At 40.2% G+C, this 25,825-nt stretch overlaps 1 protein-coding gene across 4 annotated transcripts in view; it reads left to right on the top strand.

The window, feature by feature from the left end:
* The window catches only part of znf469 (zinc finger protein 469), a 359,871-nt gene that overhangs the window by 297,904 nt on the left and 36,142 nt on the right, over positions 1-25,825 (top strand). For 3 of the 4 annotated variants that reach the window (XM_065292186.2, XM_065292187.2, XM_065292183.2), the window contains one exon: positions 7,650-7,867. The gene's annotated coding sequence lies outside the window, so the exon portion shown is untranslated. The remainder of the gene's footprint in view (positions 1-7,649; positions 7,868-25,825) is intronic. The other variant, XM_065292185.2, reaches the window with a different exon arrangement.

The following is a 25,825-nucleotide window of genomic DNA, read 5'->3' as shown; positions in this document are numbered from 1 at the left end:
TGGTTTAAAGCTCACATAACACAAGCTGTTTCTGCATTTCTGATGTTAACTCTTTCACCGCCAGCGTTTTTTTTAAAGTTGCCAGCCAGCGGCAGCGTTTTTCATGATTTTCACCAAAGTTTAATGCCGTCCAGAAAATGTTCTTCTTTAAATATATAAACATACAATATACCAAATGAAAGAACAGACCCTCTGCTTTCAAAGAAAAAAAAAACGTTTCATCCTACCTTCAGTGGTTCTTTTGTAATCAGCTTTTGAATATGGGTAGGTTTCAAAAACACCACATTTTGAGCAAAAAGCAGAGATAATTCCATTTTTGTGACGGACTTTTCATAGAGATCCCATTCAGAGCGATCTTTAAAACAGAAACGGACATGCAGCCGCTTGCCATAGGGCAATACTTCCAGGTTTAAAAAGTTGCGGTAGGGCGGTATTGCGGAAAGACGGAAAATCTCGTCATTGGCGGGAAGCGTTTTCTCTTAATTGACGAGATATCTCGTCAATGGCAGTGAAAGAGTTAATCTGGGGTACCTATTGAGTAGTATTACATCCTTAATATCTCAGAAGAGTCTTTAGTTTAATCAGATTTATAAAAGAAAGATTAGCTTTACCGATTATTTCCGATAATGTATGAAAAAATGAAGAAGGAGGGGTTACTACCGCAGGAGGAGCGAGTACGTGTCATTCAACACTAAACAACACTGTTTAACTTATGATTCACCACATGTTCGTGTCATTTATATAATATGCAAGCGCCTATTTATAACAAAAGACTGAAGTCTTACTTACCGCATGCAACTCATGACCCGGTTGGGACTTTTCAATGAAATCCAGCGGTAAACAAACTCACACGCAAGACTCGGCTGCTACCCTGGATAATAAACTATATCCATTGTTTCCATAAGGCTGGCTTTCTTCTCCTTACATCCAAAAACACACTTCTTTCGTGCCATTGTTGAGTTTTGAAATTTAACAAAGCTGTCGCGTGATGTGATGTTTGCAAGATCTGATTGACAGGTGGGCAGGGTTTTCCGGAGGAAGTGCCCATATAAAGAAGTGATACGTATAGAAACCCCTGAAACGTCAGCTGGACGTGTAATCGAAAAAAACTTTCCGAAACTTGTATGAACCCTGGTGAAGTGCATTCGACACAGAAATACTCTATAATGCGCCCAACTGCTTTTTTGACACTTTGCCTACGTTTAGCATGAGGAAACAACTCTATAACTGTGTCTAAAGTCAGAATGCTTGAAATACCATTGAACCCCACCTTTAATGGAGAGGAGAGGGTGAGTTTTTTCATTGTAGGGTTGTTTAAGTGGATTTTGCATAATATGTGTCCTTTAAAATGAATGTGTGATTTGTTGTCACAGCACTGACATTAACAGTAGTACCTTAGTTTTCACACCACTAATGTGACCAAACAGAATTTGTCCAACAAACAGCCCAACCCCAAAAATCATGCCATTGGTTGAGCCAATGCTGCAACGGCAGGCTGGTCCAAACAGTCAAACAAACAGAGCGATGTTTTCATAATGCCACAGTGTTTACATTCTTCATAGGATTTAGCTTAAAAATGACTTTCTTACAGTTGTCTGTGTATAAAGTAGCTCAAGTATTTTCACATACTACTTTCGCTACTAACAGTAATGTGTTAAGCAGCCGTCATTGGCAATAAAACGAGCGGATTTCATATTTACATTTCAGAAGAGGTCATTTTGTGGACAGCGTTAAGCCTATTTAGTCTATTTCTGTGTGTTTTGGTGGCTGGAGATGATTCTAGTTTTTACTGAGAAAGCAAGTCAATGTGTGGGGCGCTGGCATCAAGAAGACAACTCCAGCATGCTTGATGTTACTGGCTCGGCCAGGTTGTTCGGACCTCAATGGCCGTTCCTCAAAAAATGTGGGAAGATGTTAAACTGCAAGACAATGAATAAGTTTGGGTCTTATTATATCAGTCCAGCATGGCAACCCACCGCAAAAGGGTTGGGCTGTCCTTACCTTGGCATCTCTGTGTCTTTATTTTGATCTCTGGGTGTCCATGCAGTAAGTCATGATCTGTTAAGAGACATTCTTGTCTCCTGAAATTGTACCGCTCACAACGTGCACTGACATGTGTGCACGGATGACCACTTTAAGAGATCTGTTTTGTTTTGGGGTCACTTTTTCCTTCCCAGGAGGATAGAAGTAAAGCTCAGGTAGTTAATGCTAAGAATAGTTAAGCTTTAGCTTGCGGGTCTGGATCTCCAACAGTTTTTGTTTACGGTCTAAAAGCTAATGACTAAAGCCATTTGTAGGAATAATCAAGTAATGTACTGCATTGCTTTAAGAACCCTGGCGACTTCTTTGTTGCAAAACAACACCGCTGTTAATACTTAACTTTAAATAAGTAGCATTTGAAGCAATACCCATCACAGTTGTCTGTAATTTCCTATTCATATGCTGTCTTTTGAAACTCAGTATTTGCTCTAATATGGTTCTCGTTTAGCATGGTTTTGCAAACGTGTCTTAGCTGATGCTATTGCATTGTAGTGCATTAGATGATATTTATTATATACAGCTGCTGGTGAAATTGTAGAGGCAGTTTAATACAGTCAAACGTCATCATAATAATGAAATGCATATTGTAAAATGATGCTAAATATATGCATGCACCGGGTCAAAAAAGGACAAACCCAGATGTTGGCTTTACCCAGAAAATTTTATATTTGACCCAACAATGGGTTCAAACAACCCAATGGTTTGGGTCCGTCCTTATTTTGTTTTTAATGCCATTCCAGCATCTATGGCTATATTCATGATAGTTAAGTTGTTGGGTCTTCTTGGGTCCACAGAAATGTACCGACCCTTAATGACCCGAATCACTTTTACCCCAAACCCGATGTGCATAAATCTAGACCCGACCCAAGACAAACCCGAGAAAATTAGACCAGAGTCCGGCAAATTTATTTTTATGTGACTAGACCCGAATGTTAACGGCACCGACGTGTTTCCAGTCTCTACCCACTGAGCCACTGTGCCACCACATAATTTGCAAATAAAAGTGAATCAAGTTGGGTGATTCTCACGAAATCCAGACTTGGAAGGTGTCCAGCATCCAAATTTTTAAAAGCCCTTGAAGCCAATTTTTTTTTTGCACATATAAGATTAAGGTCTGAACTTATAACCATTATTTTTAGAGGATTTAAAAAATATTTCCTATAAAATTATTTACATTTTTTTAGATTATCATTATCAAAAATGATCATTACCGCAACATGATATTACATTAGATATATGCATTTACAAACTCATGTTTCGGTAATGACAACTAAAAAGTTGTCTAGGTACTATGACAAACAAAATTTAAACTTTTATCTGGAGAGAAAAATAAAAACTGCTTACCTGGTAGTGTCACAGTCAATTATGTCCCTTCCAAAGCCAAAACGCGCCTGTGCAATAAATATACGTTTTATACAGTATGCAAAGTGCGGCCCTTTTCTGTCTCTAAATTTAGCAATGATCACCAAATGCCACATGTTTCTGTACTGTTAATGTTTATAGTATAACATTCACTGAAGCTTTTTATTTTTTAGATTTTTTAATTATAAATATTTCCATGTCAAAGGACCTAAATCCAGTCATGGACACGTTGCGGTAATGAACATTTCCTCCTTAAATGTGGAAAAAACAACAAAATTTGTTTGTATGATGTCATTTGAAATCATGTGCAAAATAGTACACGAAGAGATGTATATAACTGTATGCTTCTTATTTTGATAGCATTTACTTTTTTATCAAAATGTTTTATGACACCTCATAAGTCTAATTTCACGAAAGTTACACTTTTATACCAAACGTTCCTCTGCAAATTCGATTGAAGCATCAGTATGAGTCCTGTTCAGTTGTTTTAAACAATGGTTTCCTTAAAAATTGATGCTTGACAGATTACATCTGCCTGCTTGCTAGTAGATCTAAGATTGATTGATTGATCTGAGAAAACTTGAGTTCTTTTTACCAAGTATATCCCACATTGCTAACCTTTCAGCACTTCATCTAAAGTTTGCTGTCATCTGTTCATATGCACTCCGTTCAACAGACACACCTTTCCAAATAACACATGAAATCAGCTGGATTACACAAACCCTCCTTTGAAGTGTTGAAGCAGATGCAGCTGAAACTCAATGGATGTTTGTGTTCTGCAGATCTCGCATTTTATTGATGGTCTGGATTTTTGTCACACGTGAACTTTGCTAGACTTTATGGATCATTTTAGATCTTTTTCCCGTTACAAACTCTACACACATGCACACGGCTAGAATCAACATAGCCTTGCGTGACCTCACATGAGTCACGCGGCACACATGGTCAAACCATCATTCGCCGAAGAGTCAATCGGTTTAAAGGGAAAATGTCATTAATGCCTTCAATCACAGTTTATAACGGCATAAATCAACCAGGATCTGTGCCGTCTACATGCATCTGCTTCAGTACAACTTATTGTCTATAGCTCTCAAATCATATTAATATTACATGAAAAGCAAATCAAAGATGATTTCTTAAAAGCGTTGCATGTTGGTACATTATGCGGGGCAAGTTGTCACAGTAGGTATTTTGGTTACGTTTAAACTTATTGAGGCAGTTTCTCAGACAGGGTTTAGATAAGATCAGGGGTCTTTTTGGATATACTCTACTCAAAACTGTTTTTCTTTTACTGATTTTTTTTTATTTTACTTGTTGATATGTTTTTTCATTGTTTGAAATGTTTAAAAGTTAACATATAAAAAATTAGTAAATTAATATTACAATTGAGGCTATTAATAGAATGTGCTTTGGCGGGCAACTCACAGACTCCGTGCGGGCAACTGGGTGCCCGCGGGCACCATGTTGGAGACCACTGATATAGATTAATCTAGGACTGGGCATTAGTTATATTAGGGGGCGGTTTCCCGGACAGGGATTAGACTAGTTCTAGACTAAAATAAATGTCAGAGCTGTCCAAACTGAAAAGTACTTGCACTGACATCTCTTAAAATACACCAGTGCCCTTTGTTTTGCCTCAAAAAGCACACAAGTAATGTTTTTAGTAAGGCATGTTTGTTAAAACTAATTGTATTTCCTATTTAAACTGAGGCCTAGTCCTGGCTTAAACTAATCCCTGTCCGGGAAACCACCCCAAAGACATTTAAATTGTTTTTACCAACATTCTTTACCAAAAACAGCATCTTGAGGCAAAACAATGGCACTGATATATGTTAAAATTAGTGCTGGGCAAAGATTAATTGCGATTAATCGCATACAAAATAAAAGTGATTTTTAGCATAATATACAAGTGTGTGCTGTGTGTAATTATTATGTATATATAAATGCACACACATTCATGTATGTATTTAAGAAACATTTACATGTGAATATATATATTTATTTATATGTTTATATATTCTATATTATATATATTAATAAATAACACACACACACACACACACACACACACACACACACACACACACACACACACACACACACACACACACACACACACATATATATACAAATTCTGAAATGTATATATGTATGAGTGTGTGTTTAAATATACATAATAATTGCACACACACATATATTATGCAAAAATTTACTTTTATTTTGTATGCGATTAATCGCGGTTAATCTTTGCCCAGCACTAGTTAAAATACGTCAGTGCAAAAAAATTAAGGTCGCTCAAACATGCATTTTAGTCCGGGACTAGGATAAGCCCTGTCCGGGAAACCGCCCCATAGCTATTAAAGTACATCAGTTAACAACCTAAAAATGTAAAAAGCTGCTGTTTTTTAAGCCAACAAAAATTGTGATTCACATATAAAGTAAACAAAAAATATATAGCATTTGTGATGACTCTCTCCGCACGTGATAGCTGGCCCAGGGGTCGGTTGCACCAGCTGGCCGTTCGCCCGGTCGTAAGACCAGTATGGACATAAAATGCGCTTTATGTCCCACGTATAATTTATAGCCTACCATCTAGGCATAGCCCACGTCCAAGACTAAATATTATGTCTAGTCAAACGTAGGCGTAGAGTATAGTGCAAAGCCTTGTTTTCTTAAACAATTCATTGATTACTAAGAAAAATAAATGAAAACATCAAATATATGCTTCGCTATATACATTAAGCATTAAGCAAACTATTCCTTTAAGTTTACTGTCATCTACACATACAGTAGTTGTTTTTTCTCTCCAAACTGAGACAGTTAGATATAACCCTCTACTCTTTACTGTTTATCTGGTTTGTTTTATCTTTTACTGCCAAGTAGTTGTTACAGCACAAACAGTTTGAGAAAGTCTTTCCTGCAGGTTTTTAAACTTGCTCAAGAAGTCCTCTTGTGGTGAGGAGAGGAATTGCACTCTTAATATATTGACCAACAGGTCAAACACCAAGGTACAAAGCTGACATTACGGCAGTATCCTTTAAAAAGGGCCCTAATATGGACCATTTAGGTACAAATATGTATCTTTGAACTGCCAATATGTACCTTTTAAGTATGCACTTTTTGGGTACAAAGGTGTACCTTTTGTCCCAGTGACAAATGTTGTACCTTTATTTCTGAGAGTGTATGTATTAATTTTTTATATATTTTTTTACCATTTCAGACTGCTTACTGGATATTTCAAAAATAAACAGAGCTGAATCTTACTCATAATAAAACACAACATGAATCATAATTATATCTCTCCCTTCTTATTGGCTTCTCGCTTCTATTCTTAAAAGTTATATGATTTAATTTTTTACATTTCCATAGCAGCGATTCAAACAAACAACCGTTGCGTGTATTCAAGATGAAATAAGCGTTTTTCAGGCATAGGCGCAGCGCTTTCATTTCCACCCCACCTTCATTTACATACCAGTAATTTAATTAGGATAATCCATCCTTAAAATAGTCCTGTGACGCAAGGTGAATTTTATTTTATTTAGCTTTGAATGCATTGATCGGCATAAACGGCGAAAAATATTTTTTTTGAATACTCTCGATGATATATTCTCAACCGTGTATGTATGAACAAGCTGCCCTGGTTTGGGCTCCCATGAAAGTGCCCGAGCGTGTGTGTGTGTGTTGTGGCATGGTAGCCGGGATCCCAGGCAGACTTCATGCCCAACCCCACTTATAATTACAGACAGCATACAGCTCTCCTAAAAAGAGTGATTTTCTTGACTGCCACGGATAACATTCGCTTTGGCAACGGCAGAAAGCTAGACACACATGAGGGAGTGGAGAATTCGAAGTTGACTGACGAGTAATGCAAAATATCCTCTTTTTACACGAAAAAGGCTGGCACGGGAACAAATGTGTGCCTTCCTATAAACCGAGCGTCTGTTTGATGTGTTGTTTCCTACAGCAAGCCTTAATTAAAATGACTTCAACAAAACTGATCAAAAGTGCGTCTGCTCCTTTTATTTCGCTCGATACGTCGCAGCCGTCTCTCCTTTTCACTGTACTGGCAGTCGATTGTGGTTGAAGGTTTGCTTTGGCAGATCTCTTGGCTGGGACAAACTTTTGAGGAAGGCTACTGGCTGACGGAGAGAGAGAGAGAGAGAGAGGCAAGGTGGAGGGGAGGAATGGGGGTTGAGGTGGAGGCGTGGTCTCCAGATGGTAATGAAGACTTCTCTTTTCATCCTCAGAACGTAGAATTGGAGTGCCGAGACTGGGGGCTGCACTCTCTCTTTCTCTCTCTCTCTCTCTCTCTTTTTCTCTCTCTCTCTCTCTCTGTTTTTTTCTACCTCTCTCTCTCTCTCTCTATCTCTCTCTCCTCGCATGAGTGCTCGGTCTAAACGTGAAGCACAGGAACTGCAGCGGCAGATATGAACCTCTCAGTTCTCCAGACTTCACAAGCATGTAGGTAAGAATCATTACTGTCATTTTAATGCCAATGTTATGCTGTTGTTGAAAGTAGGCATTTGTCTGGCTGTCTGTCTGTCTGACTGTCTGTCAGTGTGTGGGGTCTGTGTCTTCACACACACTTGCTGTCACATAACACGTTAATACACACTTAAACTTTTTTTTCTTTAAGTATTTAAGATAGTAAGAGATGTTGGACTTTGACTTTGTTTATGATTCATATACATGTGTGTATACTTTTATTATATAGGATGTGCAAGTCAAAATATGGGGTGAATGACTTTCCTCTGTGTGTGTGTGTAAACATCTGTTAGTGTTGGGTGGGTGTGTGTGAGTAAATATATTTGCATTAGCGTGTTTATATGAGGGTGTGCATTAGTGTGTGTGTGTTTATTTGCTGTGCTGATGGCCAAAGTCTCGCTGAAGGCTTTTCCAACTCATCTGTGTAAATAGAGACTCCGGGATGGAGGGAGGGGACAGTCCGTCATGTGTCTCTCAGTCCTTTGATCCGAGTCCTGTCCCTTCTCCCTGCGGCCCGACTTCATCCGCATTCTCTCCATCCGTGGAATCTATCCCCCCTCCGCTCACCTACATCCGTCCTGAGTATATCGCTACCTTTCAATCTGTTTTGGTTTCTTTTTGCCTAGCTAGTGTCTATCCATCAATCAATCTTCATCCAACCTTCCGCTTTATCCAACAAACGCTCTCCCCCGGAAAAGTCTTAAGTGAGTTTCCATTAGTTTCTGCGCAGGGCCATGAGAATTATGGTTTCTCCTGAAAAGTGTACAGGAGCCTCGGCTAATTGGAAAAACACGTGTGGAGCGAAGAGACGGACCTACTGTCACTAATGAACTTTCCAGAGCTGGCAGCGTAGGTGGGGAGAGAAAGGATTCATGCTGGTATTGTTTTGGTAGTGCAGCTAAACAGACAGGCCGACACAGGGACGTTAGGACTCGCGTGATGCTTGATGGACGCTCAAAGATTGCAGGATGCACAGGATTGTAATTGAAAAACATGAAAGAATTCACCATAGCTGGTGCTTCCTGTCTGAATGTTTTCTGTCTGCATGGCTTATTGACAGCAGCTGAGAGCATCTCTCCAGTCTGGATTTTGTGTAAAGGACAGCGCAAGGGAAGCGGTATTTAGTTACTAAGCCCCACCAGATACCAGTAAAACCCTTCGCAAGGTCTTTCTGGAATCACTCCAACCGTCCACACCACCACTTCCGACTTCCCGATGACCCTGCAAAGCGAAATCTCCCAAATCCTGACGTGGACTTATATACAGTACAGTAGGATTGGTGGGGTCTTAATTGCGAAATGCCAAGGAGTCTCTCAGGCTACACATTTACATTCAACAGTGGCTCTTTTGTCTGATGTTTAAGTTTTACCACCCCAACCCACTTTTTGTGGAAATCTATATGGAGTGCCGTCCCAAACATAACAACAGTGGGTGCGGGGGTACCCGGCGTACAGTAGTGCCCCCTCTGTATTTCTTATGCATATCATTGTTTGTTTCACACATTCCTTGTTAACACCGTTACTGGGATCTGCAGTAAATAATCCAGACTGACCTCTTGACCACTGCCTGACATTGTGTAACTCTAACCGTTTTAGTGGGGATTCCTGAAGCCGTCGCATGTGCAAACACATACAGACACAGCTGTACTGGAATCAGCAGCAATGCTCTTTAACTTTTACTGCTCAGTAGATCGACACTTACCAATGCATCGTTCCTTTACGGCAAATAACAAATAGTGTGCTGCCTATTAGATTTTGGAGCACATTTTGGAGAAGTATTTTATTCTCTATTAACTTAAGTGGTGAGCCATATAAAACCGGCCTTGATTTAGTGTTAAGCAAACCTTCCAATGAAACTGTAGTGAAATTGTTTTGTGGCAAGCACAGTTAATAACAATAAAAACAACTAGAGACTTAAAAATCACAGAGCCCTGGCAACCACCTATAGCAGTGCATTACAAATATTCATCCATTTCTTTTGAACCAATAGGCGTTTGCTGATTAAACACAAATGTATACACATTGACATTTTAAAGGGTTTGTGTAAGTAAGGTGAATTTAAAGGGATAGTTCACACAAAAATGAAAATTCTGTCATAATTTAATCACCTTCATATTGTTTTAAACCTGTATATATTTCTTTATTTTTGCTGAATACAAATGAAGATAGTTTGATAAAATGTTAATAACCAAACAAATCAGCGGCACCATTCACTTCCATAGTATTGTTTTTCCTACTATGGAAGTCAATGGTGCCCCGATCTGCTTTGTTACAAACATTTAGCAAAATATCTTTATTTAGCAACAATGTCATTGTGTGTCGCTAGTCTCTTTCAATGAGGTCATTAGTAGGCGTTCCTAATTCTGGTTGTCCTATTAACAATTAAGGAGCTCAAAAGCTGCTAAGGTAGCATGCACACCAAAGCATTTACTCTGGCGGCCAGCGTATGTTTTTAATTGTTTCCTATGGAAGCACAAAAAAGCCAGCAGCTGGCTGTTTTGTTTTTTCGTGCCAAAAGCCGGCGCTCAATGTTTTTTTAACACTGCGCACTGATAGTTGAAAGCGATTGTTATTAGTTGTTTCCGGCGGGGGGTTTTCTGTGCTAAAACCCCCGTGATCAAAGTTTTTTTTTTTTGCCCTGAGCGCGGATAGTTGAAAGCGTATGTTATTAGTTGTTTCCGGCTGGTTTTTTTTGTGCTAAAACCCCGCGATCAACGTTTTTTTTTTTTTGCGCTGAGCGCCGATTGTTGAAAGCGTATGTTATTAGTTGTTTCCGGTGGTGTTTTTTTGTGCTGAAACCCCGCAATCGTTTTTTTTTGCGCTGAGCGCCAATAGTTGAAAGAGTATGTTATTAGTTGTTTCCGGTGAGGTTTTTTGTGCTGAAACCCCGTGATCAACTTTTTTTTTTGCGCTGAGCGGCGATAGTTGAAAGCGTATGTTATTAGTTGTTTCCGGCTGGGTTTTTTGTGCTGAAACCTCGCGATCAACGTTTTTTTTTTTTTTTGCGCTGAGCGGCGATAGTTGAAAGTGTATGTTATTAGTTGTTTCCGGCTGGGTTTTTTGTGCTGAAACCTCGCGATCGTTTTTTTTTTGCGCTGAGCGCCGATGGTTGAAAGCGTATGTTATTAGTTGTTTCCGGTGGTGTTTTTTGGTGCTGAAACCCCGCAATTAATGTTTTTTTTTTGCGCTGAGCACCAATAGTTGAAAGAGTATGTTATTAATTGTTTCCGGGGGTTTTTTCGTGCTGAAACCCCGCGATCAACGTTTTTTTTTTTTGCGCTGAGCGGCGATAGTTGAAAGCGTATGTTATTAGTTGTTTCTGGGGGGTTTCCAGGCTGAAAGCCGGCGCTCAACAGTTTTTTAGCGCTGAGCACCGATAGTTAATAGCGTATGTTACTAGTTGTTTCCGGGGTTTTTTCCGTGCTGAAAGCCGGCACTCAACATTTTTTTAGCGCTGAGCACCGACAGTTGAAAGCGTATGTTATTAATTGTTTCCGGGGGGGTTTTGTGCTGAAAGCCAGCGCTCAATGTTTTTTTTCGATGAGCGCCGATAGTTGAAAGCGTATGTTATTAATTGTTTCCGGGGGGGGGTTTTGTGCTGAAACCCCGCGATCAACGTTTTTTTTTTCGCTGAGAGGCGATAGTTGAAAGCGTATGTTATTAGTTGTTTCTGGGGTTTTTTCCGGGCTGAAAGCCGGCGCTCAACAGTTTTTTAGCGCTGAGCACCGATAGTTAATAGCGTATGTTACTAGTTGTTTCCAGGGTTTTTTCCGTGCTGAAAGCCGGCACTCAACATTTTTTTAGCGCTGAGCACCGACAGTTGAAAGCGTATGTTATTAATTGTTTCCGGGGGGGTTTTGTGCTGAAAGCCAGCGCTCAACGTTTTTTTTCGATGAGCGCCGATAGTTGAAAGCGTATGTTATTAATTGTTTCCGGGGGTTTTTTCGTGCTAAAACCCCGCGATCTACTTTTTTAAGCGCTGAGTGCCAATAGGGGAAAGCGTATGTTATTAATTGTTTCTGGGGTTTTTTCCGGGCTGAAAGCCGGCACTCAACATTTTTTTAGCGCTGAGCACCGACAGTTGAAAGCGTATGTTATTAATTGTTTTCGGGGGGGTTTTGTGCTGAAAGCCAGCGCTCAACGTTTTTTTTCGATGAGCGCCGATAGTTGAAAGCGTATGTTATTAATTGTTTCCGGGGGTTTTTTCGTGCTAAAACCCCGCGATCTACTTTTTTAAGCGCTGAGTGCCAATAGGGGAAAGCGTATGTTATTAATTGTTTCTGGGGTTTTTTCCGGGCTGAAAGCCGGCACTCAACATTTTTTTAGCGCTGAGCACCGACAGTTGAAAGCGTATGTTATTAATTGTTTCCGGGGGGGTTTTGTGCTGAAAGCCAGCGCTCAACGTTTTTTTTCGATGAGCGCCGATAGTTGAAAGCGTATGTTATTAATTGTTTCCGGGGGGGTTTTTGTGCTGAAACCCCGCGATCAACGTTTTTTTTTTCGCTGAGAGGCGATAGTTGAAAGCGTATGTTATTAGTTGTTTCTGGGGTTTTTTCCGGGCTGAAAGCCGGCGCTCAACAGTTTTTTAGCGCTGAGCACCGATAGTTAATAGCGTATGTTACTAGTTGTTTCCAGGGTTTTTTCCGTGCTGAAAGCCGGCACTCAACATTTTTTTAGCGCTGAGCACCGACAGTTGAAAGGGTATGTTATTAATTGTTTCCGGGGGGGTTTTGTGCTGAAAGCCAGCGCTCAACGTTTTTTTTCGATGAGCGCCGATAGTTGAAAGCGTATGTTATTAATTGTTTCCGGGGGTTTTTTCGTGCTAAAACCCCGCGATCTACTTTTTTAAGCGCTGAGTGCCAATAGGGGAAAGCGTATGTTATTAATTGTTTCTGGGTTTTTTGTGTGCTGAAACCCTGCGTTCTATGTTTTTTTTTTTGCGTTGAGCACCGATGGGGAAAGCGTGTGTTAATAATGGTCCCCGGGGATTTTTCATGCTAAAAGCCCGCAATCAACATTTTTCTTAGTGTTGAGAGCCGATAGGGGAAAGCGTATGTTATTAATTGTTGTCGGGGCGGGTGGGGTTCTGTGCTGAAAGCCGCCGCTCGACGTTTTTTCCGCGCTCAGCACTTTGGGTGAAAAGCTCAGCTCGTCAATGTCAGTTCTCACACTGCCGTCCAATCACAGTGGAGGAGGGGCGGGATAGACATCACAACAAACAACCGGTGCATCATTCAACGACTGATAAACAAAGCAGAAGTATCACAGCAACTGAAACGCTCAGCTGAAAAAAGCTGGCAGTCGGCGTCTGCCTGGCATTTTCAGTCGCGTTTGAAAGCTTTGGTGTGCACACCCCCTAAATGCCACCTCTGCCAAAAATGAGATAATGATATTAACCGAATGCCCTTGGCACGTATTGTACGTTCATCAAATACTTTTGCTTCAAATCCGCCTAATCCCGGCCTTAGGCCATTCAGAAATACCGCTTTGTTGGCAGAATCCAAGAAAACATGTCAGACGCACTTAAGAGGGTTTTGCATCTGATCTCTTTAATTATAGTTAAATGAGTAACCGTCCTCTAAATAACCTAGGAAAGACAGATGATGTGAACTCCACGGCTTCACTCTTACTAATAGTCATTCCCAAAAGTCGCTCATCATTCGCAATAAGTTGAACTATTCTTAACTTTGTTGCATAGCTGGACATGCCCACTTCTTATCACCGTCGCTCGTGTCGCCAGAAGTCGCCAAGCTTTTATTGAAATGAATGTGATCGCATTGCTCTTCTGTTGCTAGTCGCTGGTGATATGCATGAAGCATTATTCACTTACAAGCAGATCTTACATATCAACTGTCTTGTAGTTATATCAGAGAAATATGTGCCGCAACCCTATATGAGATCCTCTGTAACAAAGCTTTATAATCATAGTATTTTTAGAAACGTGTACATGTGGTAAAATTACATTTTAGGGATTTGACCTTTTGCTGAGTCTGTGTTTTTGTATGAAAGTGTGAAAATTGACGTACTGCTTAGTTTCACCCAATTAAACCTGGTATTCGCAGATCATTTAGTACAACACTTACTAGCGATTATACACGAATGCATAGAGGAAAGCACACAAAGATATCTCTTTATAGTTCACATACAATAATCTGGGTGGTTGCTAGGTAGTTCTTAAAGCCTCATTTTAAAATCTCTAGCCTCCTTGAAGTATATATAATATTGTAGTCCTCAGTTATGGCACAGATTCTTCTTTCAATTTAGATTTATATTAGATGTTTTGCCAATTTTGCAGTAGTAGTAGTAACACTTTCCTTAACTAAAAAACGCCAATAGATGCGAGGGACGATGCGAATTCGCAGCGCGATTGCAGCAGAAACCCGGACTTTTCGCCTCAAATGCGTCTTCGCGCAAGTTAAAAATACAAACTCAAGCGTCCGATGAAACCATCGACAGACAAATTCCACTTAACCAAACATAAATACATAGACATAAATTTGAAGAGATTTGAACACACAGCCTACTCGCATTTACAACTGTAATGTAAAACCAATCATGTAGCATCAGGAAGATCCCTCAATTTCACTGACTGTGTATATTTGGCTCACAGTTTTTTCTTTCATCGCCATCATCCCAGACTTTCTTGTTGTCTTCCTCTTTATACTATGACCTCAGACACAACTGTACAATGTCAAACCGATATCAAGAAAATAGTGTTAGTGCTTGTCCAATTTCTGGCGCACGTTGAGTTAGCAGTGAGTCAACGCGAACCCCCCACTGATTAAGATGACACATTTTCCTAATCCATTCTGATTGGGCATGACAGTTTCTGGCACAGGACAGACAACATAACACACAACTGAGACCATGATGAGGGAGTAGTGTAGTCTAGTGGTTAAAGACTATTCAAAAATGTTCCTTCTCCAGGGCCTGTGGAAATGCTCAATGAGCGCATCTGATTGGTCGAAATGGATATGTGGTGAAATAGTTAAAGATCTGGGCTTGTGACCAAAATGTTGTAGGTTCAAATCCCTCAAGAGATGCTCTTTTTTAGGGTCAAGAATTAATGTTGTAAAAAGCATTATACTTTGGCACACACTATTTCCGCCATGGTCATAATTGATACACGGTTAGAAAAAACGTATATACATTTGGTACCAAGACTTACACTGGACTCTGAGATCTAAATATCTATATCTAAGGGTGGGCTCTTTTAAAGAAGTAGTTCAACCAAAAAATGGGACCTATTGACTTTTCATAGTGGGAATAAAAATTTCTATGGTCAAGTCAATTCACCATTTTTGGGTGAACTACTTCTTTAACTTTGGCCAGTAATAAACAAACCTCAACCACTCAAAACAGCCTAACATCATTAAAGTGAGTTTTACGTAGACAAGCACCACTTGCAATTTAATTTAATCTTCTGGTTTTCAAACTGCATCAACAAAATTAAGTGCTTCTATATCATATTAACCAATCAGAAAGATAAATGAAGTGTGAATCACTTTCGCCAAGGCGTGAAGTTGTCGATTTTCTACAGTTTTGTAATTAGGGTGGCCATTCATTCCATTTTCACCAGACACCAGTCCTGGACAGGATTTCTGGTGCGTCCTCCGGAAGTTGCATTGGTTGACCGCATACATCATCGAGGTTTCATATTTCAGGTTCTATTTCAACAAAGCAACCGTTAGATTTTTAGGTAAGAATAAAACTATAAAGATTGTATGTCTTAAGAGAAATAAATCTTAGTTGATGGTGTAGTGGACAGTGCTCCGACATATGGTGCAGAGTTCGAATCCCAGCTTGAGGTCCTTTGCCGATCCCATACCCCTCACTCCACCCTTTACTTTCCTGTCGTCTCTTAATAACTGTCTATCAAATAGTCAATAAATCTTAAAGGTATAGCGGAAGATTTTCCTGAATTTTGGAAAAGAACCGCTCTCTCCACTTAAAAAAATGCAATTGTGCAACACTATGCGGTCGACCAATGCGACTTCCAGAGGACGCACCTGAAATCCTGTCCAGGACGCGTCTGGCGAAAATGGCACGAATGGCCACCCTATTTGTAATGTACTATGTACTAAGGTAGTGGGACATTAAACCGTCGGGCTGGTTTGAGGTATTTACTGTAGTAAGTGTGACTAAGAAAGTAATGACACTGTTTCAAGCCTTTGTTTCTCTCTCTCAAGCAGACTGCTTGGTGTTTAAGCGTTTAAAAAAGGCCCATTTGAGGGAATCTCCCGTAAATTAGAGTGTCGCACATCCCCAGACGCTTTGGCACTTGTCCAAAACAGCTGGCTGCTTCCACTTTTTTCATTTCCACTGTCTTCCGCCACATTCCTTCTTTACTCCCTCCCCCTGTTTTTCTTTTCCTTTCTCTTTCGCCACTCTTATTCTGACGTTCTCTCCTCGCTCGTGCTCTCTCTTTCACTCTCTCAATCACCCTTCTCCATCTCCAGATGTGGCATTGTTTAGACACATTTGTTTTCCTCGGGCAGACAGCTGACCTGCCCAAAGCTGATGTCATGCTCTATTTAAAGGAGAAAACCACCATGAACTCTTTAGTGGACTGGGAGTCATGCGTTCGGGGAAAGAATAATCCGTTTTTTTTCTGTTTCCATGGGCTGTGGAAATGGTTGATAAGCAGATCTGATTGGTTAAAATGAATATGGTGTAATGGTTAAATATCTGGGCTGTAGAGGTAAACCTGTGAACATGAATCATTTTGTCTTTCAGAGGAATGTGTATATTGAAATGCTTCATATGCTGTCATACATCTTGCATTGCTTCAAGCCTACTGTATATTAAACTCCTGCACTGAACCTAACAGAGATATGTGGAGTTTGTACAGACTATGTAAACGCTTATTTCAGTAATCAATGACTTGTTTGCACATTCCTTCAGATTCCTACAAAAACACTTGTTAGATTTATAAGAGTAAAACAAACTTTAACATACTTGGTGCTGCTGCTACCTACCTTGCACCTACTACAGGTATTTGCAACGAACTGACCTAACATAGTTTTCAAATAGATTGCCACATGGATGACGTATTTTTGTAGGGTACACGGCAGTTAGCGGGACACAGGCTCCCTCACAAAAAAATCCATAAATTTTTCCCATAGACTTTTTGATTAACACAAAAAATAAGCTCTGTGTTTAAACAAATGGGGCGTACACACCAAACGCGAATTTTCGCGAGTACACTGTAAAAAAAATCCGTAGAAATTACAATGTTATTGCAGCTGGGTTGCCGGTAATTTACCGTAGATTTAAATTGATGTTATTTACTGGCAAGAGTTTGTTCAAAGTTAAATAAATTTTAAATATTAACAAGTCTTTATCTTTACAGAATAAAACTATACAATAACAGCCTCATGCAAAGCATTCTGGGAAGCAGAAATCATCATCAACCTTTTTCTGTTTTTTGCTTCAGATTTTGTTTCCCAGAGCGTTTTCCTTGAAGCTGTTTTTTTAGTTTTACTCTGTAAAGACAAAGACTTGTAAATGTTAAATGTTCATTCAACGTTGAACAAAATGTTGCCAGTAAATAACATAAATTTAAATCTACGGTAAATTACCGGCAACCCAGCTGCAATTTCTACAGATTTTTTTTACAGTGTAGATAACATACAAAGTCAATGCAAAGACGCTAATAGAGGCAAGGGACGATGTGAATTGGGCGCCACGATTACAGCAGAAACACGCAATATTTGCCTCAAATGCGTCTTTGCGCTAATTAAAAATATAAACTCAAGCGAAAATTTGCATTACACAAAGTTATCCGCGAGAAAAAATCTGTAGCGAGGAAAGCAAAGCAAAGCTTTTGGTTTGTATGCAGCATTACACATTTTATCCAGTGGCGGCTCGTGACTGCTTTTCCGAGGGGCGCAAATTCAAAATAAGTGTTCGGAGTGTTATGTGTGTTGCTCGTGTTTTGAAAATAAGTTTTTGTTGCGTCATGTGAACCATGTGCATCACGTGTTTTGTCAAAATAAGTGCCTGCTGGAGACGCGTCAAAACCGTTTATGATAAAAGAGACGCTCACGTTCACAAAATACACGCAAGACACTCCCTTCACAGTAAACTCTGATTACGCATGAGATTATGAGAGTATCTGGCAAACCCGAGCGTCTCTTTTATCATAAACCCTTTAGCAGCAGCCACTTATTTTGACAAGACACTTGATGCTCATAGGATCACTCGACGCGCATAATACATATTTTGACATTAAGAATCACACACATGATGGGCTACATACATGTTGTGACGAACTTCGCATTGTGCGCCCTCGGAAAAAGAAGTCACCGGCCGCCACTGTTTTTTTTTTCCAACAAGTTCTGTCTTCCCAGATGAACACGACTTTTAGGAATTTAGAAGTCAAAAGTCGACTATTTATATTTCTAGTAAACGCATTTACACTTCAAAGTTCATACAAGTTGTACCTTGTTGGAAAAATTGTGTAAGTGTCTTTGTTTAACACAGAGCTTATTTTTTGTAATAATTCAAAAGTCTATTGGAAAAATTAATGGGCTTTGCAGCAAGGGAACAAAAATATGTCATCCCTGCGGCATTCTGCAGCATGGCAGATGGCTATGTTAACAGCGAGGCAGGTTGTTAGGGTTTGAAACTAAAAGAGGTTGTCACTTGCATCTACGCTATACTCAGTCCTGTACTTCGATTTTTATAAAATGTTCTGTACCTGTCACCAGAGTAGCTCTTGGATGTCTGGGGAAACCATTGTGGCACTGTTTTAACCTGTCAATGGTGCTTGGAGCCCAGATGCTATAGTCAGGTCCCGATGTCACATTCCCCATAGGTGTGTCCAGACGCTGTAGTATTTGTGCCTCAAACACGCATGTTTGCCGGGTCAGAGTAAGCACGGACGGTTCAAATGACCGATTTAGGTGTAATATGTGGGAAACCTTTTTTGCACTTTCAGAAATAAAGGTATAAATGCTGTCACTGGGATGGTACCTTTTAAAAAGGTCCTATTTTGGTACAGATACACTATGTACTTTTTAGGTACCAGTATGTACCTCTAAAGTACCAATGTGTACCTTTGAGGTACCAATATAATTTTAGGTGCAAACGTGTACTTACTGAAAAAGTACCACCCCAATGACAACTTTTGTACCTTTATTCTGAAAGTGTTGCAGAAACTTTTTTTATATACCAGATGGATTGCATTGGGGACTGTACACCATTAAAAGTGTTACTTTTTTCAGTCTTTTATATCTGGATAGCCTCTTGTCTGTGACTCGTGAGTCATTACTGCCCCTACAAAGGCAAAATTGGAAAAGCTAAATCTTTAAATAAGATTTTTTTTGTTTATTTTAAAGACAGGACATTTTTAGAAGAAAGACAGGACTCAGACTCAAACCCATGTCGTTAATGTGTCCATTGTATCCATGCCCAGGAGCTAGCCGCAAGCTTCAACAATATTCTGCCATTATGAAGCTTTATATTAGCACTACGCCAGCAATTTTTTGTTGCAGAGAAGAAGCTTTTAAGAGACCCATATGGTATCTTCCTGTCACGCGCTTAAAAATTATCCATTCGTTTATATTGTTTGACAGCAGCAAATGGAGTGTGTCCAATTTAGGTAAACTTGGTTAATTTATCTGATTTGTCCTACGTATGTGGTCTTCTTGATGTTGCCCTTGCTGTTATGTCCAAGAGAGTTTGTTTTGACGAGAAACATCACTGTCTTCTGTCTCATTTGTCTGGTTTCCCATCTTCAGCATCAATGATGCACACACGTGGCTTTAGTAGACCTAAAGATAATATTTTGCTCACAAAAGTTCAAGCAAATCTTTGCATAATACTTCCGCCTGGTCGTTTTGTTTACGAGGATGTGTAAACAACACTGACTTGAGACAAATGGGCACCTCATTTTGCCAAGTTCTGTACACACTTCAGAGCAGATCTCATTCATAAACATTCATACAGTCAACGAAAGGAAGCAGTGGTTGTGTGCGTGGGCACGTTTTGTTATTCAGAAATGTCCCATGGAGAAAATCAAAGCTTGAACAACCCACCTAGCTGAAACATCCCACAAAGAAAGAAAGACTTATAAAATATAAAACTCTTTTACTGTTTTTCTGTAAATGTATTTTACTGTTAAAGGCTACTAGTTTCTTTCTTGGCAGTGCAAGACTCGTCGTCACAATGCTATGGCTAAATAAATCCAATCTTTACAATAATTGATGGTACACATCTATTTCACAAGTACAAGCACGATTTTAGGTACAAATGCAGGATTTGATACTAGGTGCATGTTTGAGCAATGGTAACAGTGATGCTTACTAGGTCAACTTAGCTTATATTAAGAACAGCATGGGAATGGGAACGTTTAGCCACGGAAGTCTGAACAAATAAACATATATGTAGATGACTTTGACTCACTTCTAGCTTCAGACGGCACTCCCAGACTTTTTTAATGTCATTTCAAAAATTGCAGGAGCGTTCCCAAAATTACAGGTTTCCAAATTGATTGGTTGACTTTAACATCCATGCAATTTTCAAAAGTCACAGTTTGCTGGGAAACGTTTTCGAGATACCAGGCTGCTGCAATAAAACGTTTGGAGGAAGAAATACACCTACTGTAGTAGCAGATAAACAAGATACAGAGAATCAAGGGCTCATTATACTTCTGCGGTTGGCCTACGCCGTAGTCACGTCAGCGTAGGCTACTCGCCAGTTATTATTCATTCTGCATCATTGTTCGCGTCGAGGTGCAACTACACATGCAGACCGCTAGTATCTACGCGTGTAACCCACAACAGACGAAGAAGCAGCAACTTGCCCAGTAAACCGACATATGAAGAAGAAGCTTGTATATGTAATTTGAGAAGACCTGCAGTGATAAAGGTAAATAAAGCGAATATTGTTGCAGTTTGAGTTAAATATCATATGTAAACTTGGCCCATCTTCGTTTTATTGAGGAAATGCATTGCAGATCTTTTTGACCTGACGGGAGGGGTTATAGCAGATCAATTACAGTGCCTGCCATCCGCGTAGCATTGACGCAGGCTATGCCTTAGGCTACTGCATAGGGTTTGCATCTCTGCGTACAGTCAACGCAAAAGTATAAATCCTGCATAACAGCAAGTGTCCTTTGTTCCCAGTTCTGTCTTATTTTAGATTTACGTGTAAATGTCTTGTGTTGTGTTGAATCTCTAATTTTCGCTTGGGAGGCCACATCTTGCACAAGTAGGCTCTTGGCCAAACTAAGCTAAAATGTGACTTTATGCCAATTGTCAAAAGTCTCACTATGTGTGTCTAGGCCACGTGGAGATCTGACACATGCACCATCACACAATTCACTCATTCATATATACAGGTTCTTGGCTGAAGTGATTTATCTGTCTATGACTTGGGTGATATATTTGAAGTGTTGGTGCAGCATGTTTCATATACCAGCGGCAGGGATTTAGCGGGAAAGACTCAAACCAAGATTTCCTTATTCTCTAAACTTTTAACTGCTGGACATCCCTCTTAATGCCTTCTCACCTGTCTGTCACTCGTTTAACTTATGCTTCTACCCCTCACCTTTTCTGTCCCTTGTGTGTGCATATAGAAATGCATTGGTGGTACAGTGGAAATGAGCATTGGTGGAGTTTTGTGGAATCGGTTTCTAATTGGTCAGCTATAATGGGTTTAAACAGCAAAAGACAAACCAATCAGAAAACTTGAAGGTGCCTTGCAAATAGCGTGAGCTTGAAGCAGGTCTACGTATTTGTATTTGCCATCCAATGGCTGGAACAGATAAGGGCTCTGGAATGTGTGAAGGACATTAATAAGGACAAGAAGATGCGACTTGAGATGCTCCAGCTGTACGGCAGCTGGATGGAAAAACAAGTTACATAGCTAGTTTTAAAGGGACACAGGAGAAAAGAAGGAACAGGTGGTAGGAGAGATAGGAGAGATGGATACAAAAATGAAAGTGACAGACAGAAGTGTGGAATAAGAATGGAGGGAGGAGTAAAAATGGCTTAATAATAGTCGAAGGGAGGAGTCAACTCCCTCACTTTCACTTTGACCTCAGGCTTTTGTGTTGTCCCCTTTCCCTGTTTACCCTCTGATGTAAAAGGCAAGCATTTGGAGAACATGTAGATGCTTTTATGACAGGTACTAACAGGTTCTTCCTCGGAAAACCCCTCATAAAGACTCCCATATGTGGAGGGCCCTGAGGTGGGTTGGCCAACGTCATGAAAGGTCAAGCTGTCTTTTATTCCTCAGTTCACCCAAAAATGAAAATTCTGACATCATGTTGTTACAAACCTGTATACATTTCTTTGTTCTGCTGAACACAAAGGAAGATATCTGTAAGAATCAGGAAACAGAAGCACCATTGACTTTAATGGTAGGACAGAAAAATACAATGGAAGTCATGCTCAAAAACCATTACAAACAATGCTCAAAATATCTTTCTTTGTGTTTTGCAGAAAAAAAGAAATAAATACAGGTTACAGGTGGAAGTAACAACTCAGTCCAGATCTTTAGTGAGCAGAGGTGTTTCTTAATTATATGGTAACTCGTTGATTGAAAGGTTTGTTACCACTGTAGTAATGCAAAGAAATTCAATGACCAGGCATGTGTTTGCATACTTGGGTGTCAACGGCCTAACGGGCGTAAGCGTGAACGCTTCTCATTTACTTTTAATGGGTGATGCATGCATTGGCGAACTGAATTGTGGATCCGTCAACTTCGTGTCACTGTCATTGCTCGCAGCAGAAGTTGAACATTTCTCAACTTTTTAAGCGCCAACGCATGCGTCAGCCACTTAGTTCACCATATGCAAATAACCTAGTGCAAGCCAGCCAATTACATTTACGTTTGCTGCCACTGTGATTGGATGTTGGCCATGCTTCAGACAAGCCTTCCGTCACACGTTAACACTTTCGCCCCGTGTGAATGTCCCGTTAGGGTTCATAAAATTCTTATTGCCTGACCTATTTCAAAGACTTAAAACTTGTAGTTTCATCGCTACTACTCTAAGAGGCTGTTTACACTTGGTATTAAGATGTGTTTTCATCGATCGGATCACAAGTGGACGAGAGAGACACATTACGTTTACACCTGGTATTTAAATCTTGTCCACTTTCGAACGCTTCTGTCCTGAATACTGTGAGGGGGAGGTCTGTGAGACGGTGGGCGAGTCTCTCTGCTGTCATTCAAACGCGAGCGGGAGTAATTATGAGTTTATATGGACGCAAACTAATATTATGTCGAAGTCCGCTGCTTGTTTAGCAAGTATACATGCTGCACAGTGTTTTGTACGTTTATATGTTGGAGCTTTCTCTGAATTTTCAGCGCAATTGATGAAATAGGATCGCGCAACTTTCACGCTTTCAAAATGAAACTACGGAGATCAGCCGCTTTAGTTTTATCAATGAAAGGCTAAAAATAGCGCTGTTCACCGTATGTTCACGCCAGAAGTCAAAAAAAGACGTAAAACTCGTGTTTAATACCTCAGATTAGATAAATGGGCGGAGAGAAGGCGGTCGAGTGTGGCTGTTCGAACACATTCAACCACATTGCGTTCCGCAGCTCCAAAGCGATCCGATCGAAAGTGGTTTCGACTACCTCTGGATGTGGTGGAAAGTGGTCGAAAGTGGACGCGTTCAAAACGTTTTGAACACCGTTTACACCTGGCATTAACGTCGTCCACTTGTGATCCGATCGACGAAAACGCATGTTAATGCCAAGTGTAAACAGCCTCTAACTGGCCTCAATTCAGCCCCCGGCTACGCTCCATATTTGCAACCCCTTTTAATTTCCAATCTTCATATAATCCTTATAAGTCTTATTTCCCTTCTAATGTGTGGCTCCGAATAGCCGAGGATTGGGGTGGAAAAGCCTTTGTTATATAAACCATCTGTGATTTCTCAGCGCAGATGGCCAAAGATAAAAGACACACACGGACATCAAAACTTCCCAGTCACGTGACGCCGGTACGAGACGAAACTTAATGGCTGTCAAGAGGCTCCACCGCAGCATCAAGACTTTAATTTGTGAACCCCCAGCCTGTGATTAGATATTATCTATGCTTTGCGTCTGTGACATTCCAAAGTGTTGGTACACAAGACTGCGGTTGTCTCACACGTCCTATGCATCGTGTGCTTGAAAGTGAAGCGTGTGTGGCTGTGTCTGAAAAACATTTGGATGAGAAGATGCACACTTAGATGACCATTTATGGTTGTTTATTGGGATGTGGTATGTTTGTGCTGCATATTTGAATGGCATTATCATATTTTACCATGCATACATTTATGAGTTAATGTCTTGAATATTTAACTAATACGGCGATTCCTTTGCTGGATTTTTGTAATTTATTCCCTAACCAATGAAATCTCATTATAATAATTTCAGCACCATATAAGCTGAGCAGTTTCCGAATCCAGGGATAAAATTGAGCTTCGGCTAACTGCATAGCTGGTCTGAAAAAGCACTCACTGAAGGTTTCACATCGCTCTTGGCAATAGGATACCATGCTTATATGGTTTACTGATGGTGACAGCTACTATGATGAGTTACGCAGAGATCTTTCTGTTTATCTACATTTATGCACTTATTCATCAGGTATGTTTGATCGCATGTCATCTTTTTCTACATCACTATCAATCCTCTCAAACTCACTTTGTATGTCTGTGACAGGCTAAAGCAGTTTTATTTCTATTAGAGTCTACATGAAAAGGGTTTCGACAAAGCCAGATCCCATCTAAGACGCTATCCTCCCACTGATTATTAAATAACATGCTAGCGGTCCTCTATTTTATCCCGCCCCTATCATTATGAGAGATATATACCGGTACTGCTGAGGCGGAGTTTTCCACTCACAGGGAGCTCGGCAAAATATTGCGGCTCATTCCCAAATAATTGCAGTGGTAAAAAAAATTACGACATGTGTTTTCAATTATTTACATCGAACTTAGACGTTTACTTTTCCTGCTAAAGTCGATTGTGATTGGCAGGGTGTCGTCGGCGGTTGTGAATCATAGGGCGGTTCGCTCGGGCCTGCAGCAGTCAGTAGCGTTACAGTAGCTGGAGTCTGTTGTCCTATAAAGCGGTACGGCTCAAGGCGAGGGAACTCTGTAAAAGCCAAAAAAGCGTGTAGCACCAGGGACACGAGTACTGGGAGATAATGGCATTGAGTTGTGATGTATGTGTGTGCTGAAGTTCTGAAAGTCAAGGCAGCTTTATCATAACCAAGGCGAACAGGCCTAATCCCACTCTCGGCTAACACAAACACTCATTCATCCAGCACACAGACACACAATAACATACACAAAGATTGGTGACTGGATCCTTTTGGAATGAAATTTTACTGGTGGTTGTATTGGTTAAACCTACCATCACAGCATCAGTACACTCCCCCCAAAAAGGTACAAAAGCTGTCACTAGGACGGTGGGATCAGATATTTGGTACCAATAAGTATTTTTCAGGTACTAATATGCACCTTTTGGGTAAACAAAGGTGTACTTATTGAAAGGGCACCGTCCAAGTGACAGCTTTTGTATGTTTACTTCGGAGAGTGCATAGAAATGCATTAATAACCACACAAAAAAACTTTTTCTCAGAGACAAGCATTAGGTTTTCTTAAAAAATGCACATGTCTAGTTACGCAATCCCCTGACGGATTATTTTGGCACTCTTGTTCTTGACACGAGTGACAAAAATGGATCCGGCACGCTTGCATGGTCTTGGCAGCAGGCAACGTATGAGGGTATCTGGGGGTAAGGCATTACATCAGATTTAAAGGGGCTGAGTAAGGAGAGGGGGAGGAAACAGGAATGTGTGGAAAATACGGAAAAAGTAAGTGGATCAGAGAAAGAGAGTGAGAAAGAGGGAAACGTGAGAACCACCACAGAGGCCCTGATCGCAATGACAGACTGTGAGTTGGGTAAAGAAAGAGACAAGTTTTTTTTTTTAA

The sequence above is a fragment of the Paramisgurnus dabryanus genome, chromosome 23 (assembly GCF_030506205.2).
Source record: "Paramisgurnus dabryanus chromosome 23, PD_genome_1.1, whole genome shotgun sequence".
In the NCBI taxonomy this organism is placed as follows: Eukaryota; Metazoa; Chordata; class Actinopteri; order Cypriniformes; family Cobitidae; genus Paramisgurnus; species Paramisgurnus dabryanus.
The sequence above is the reverse complement of the archived record's forward strand: the minus strand, read 5'-3'. Positions and strand labels throughout refer to the sequence as shown.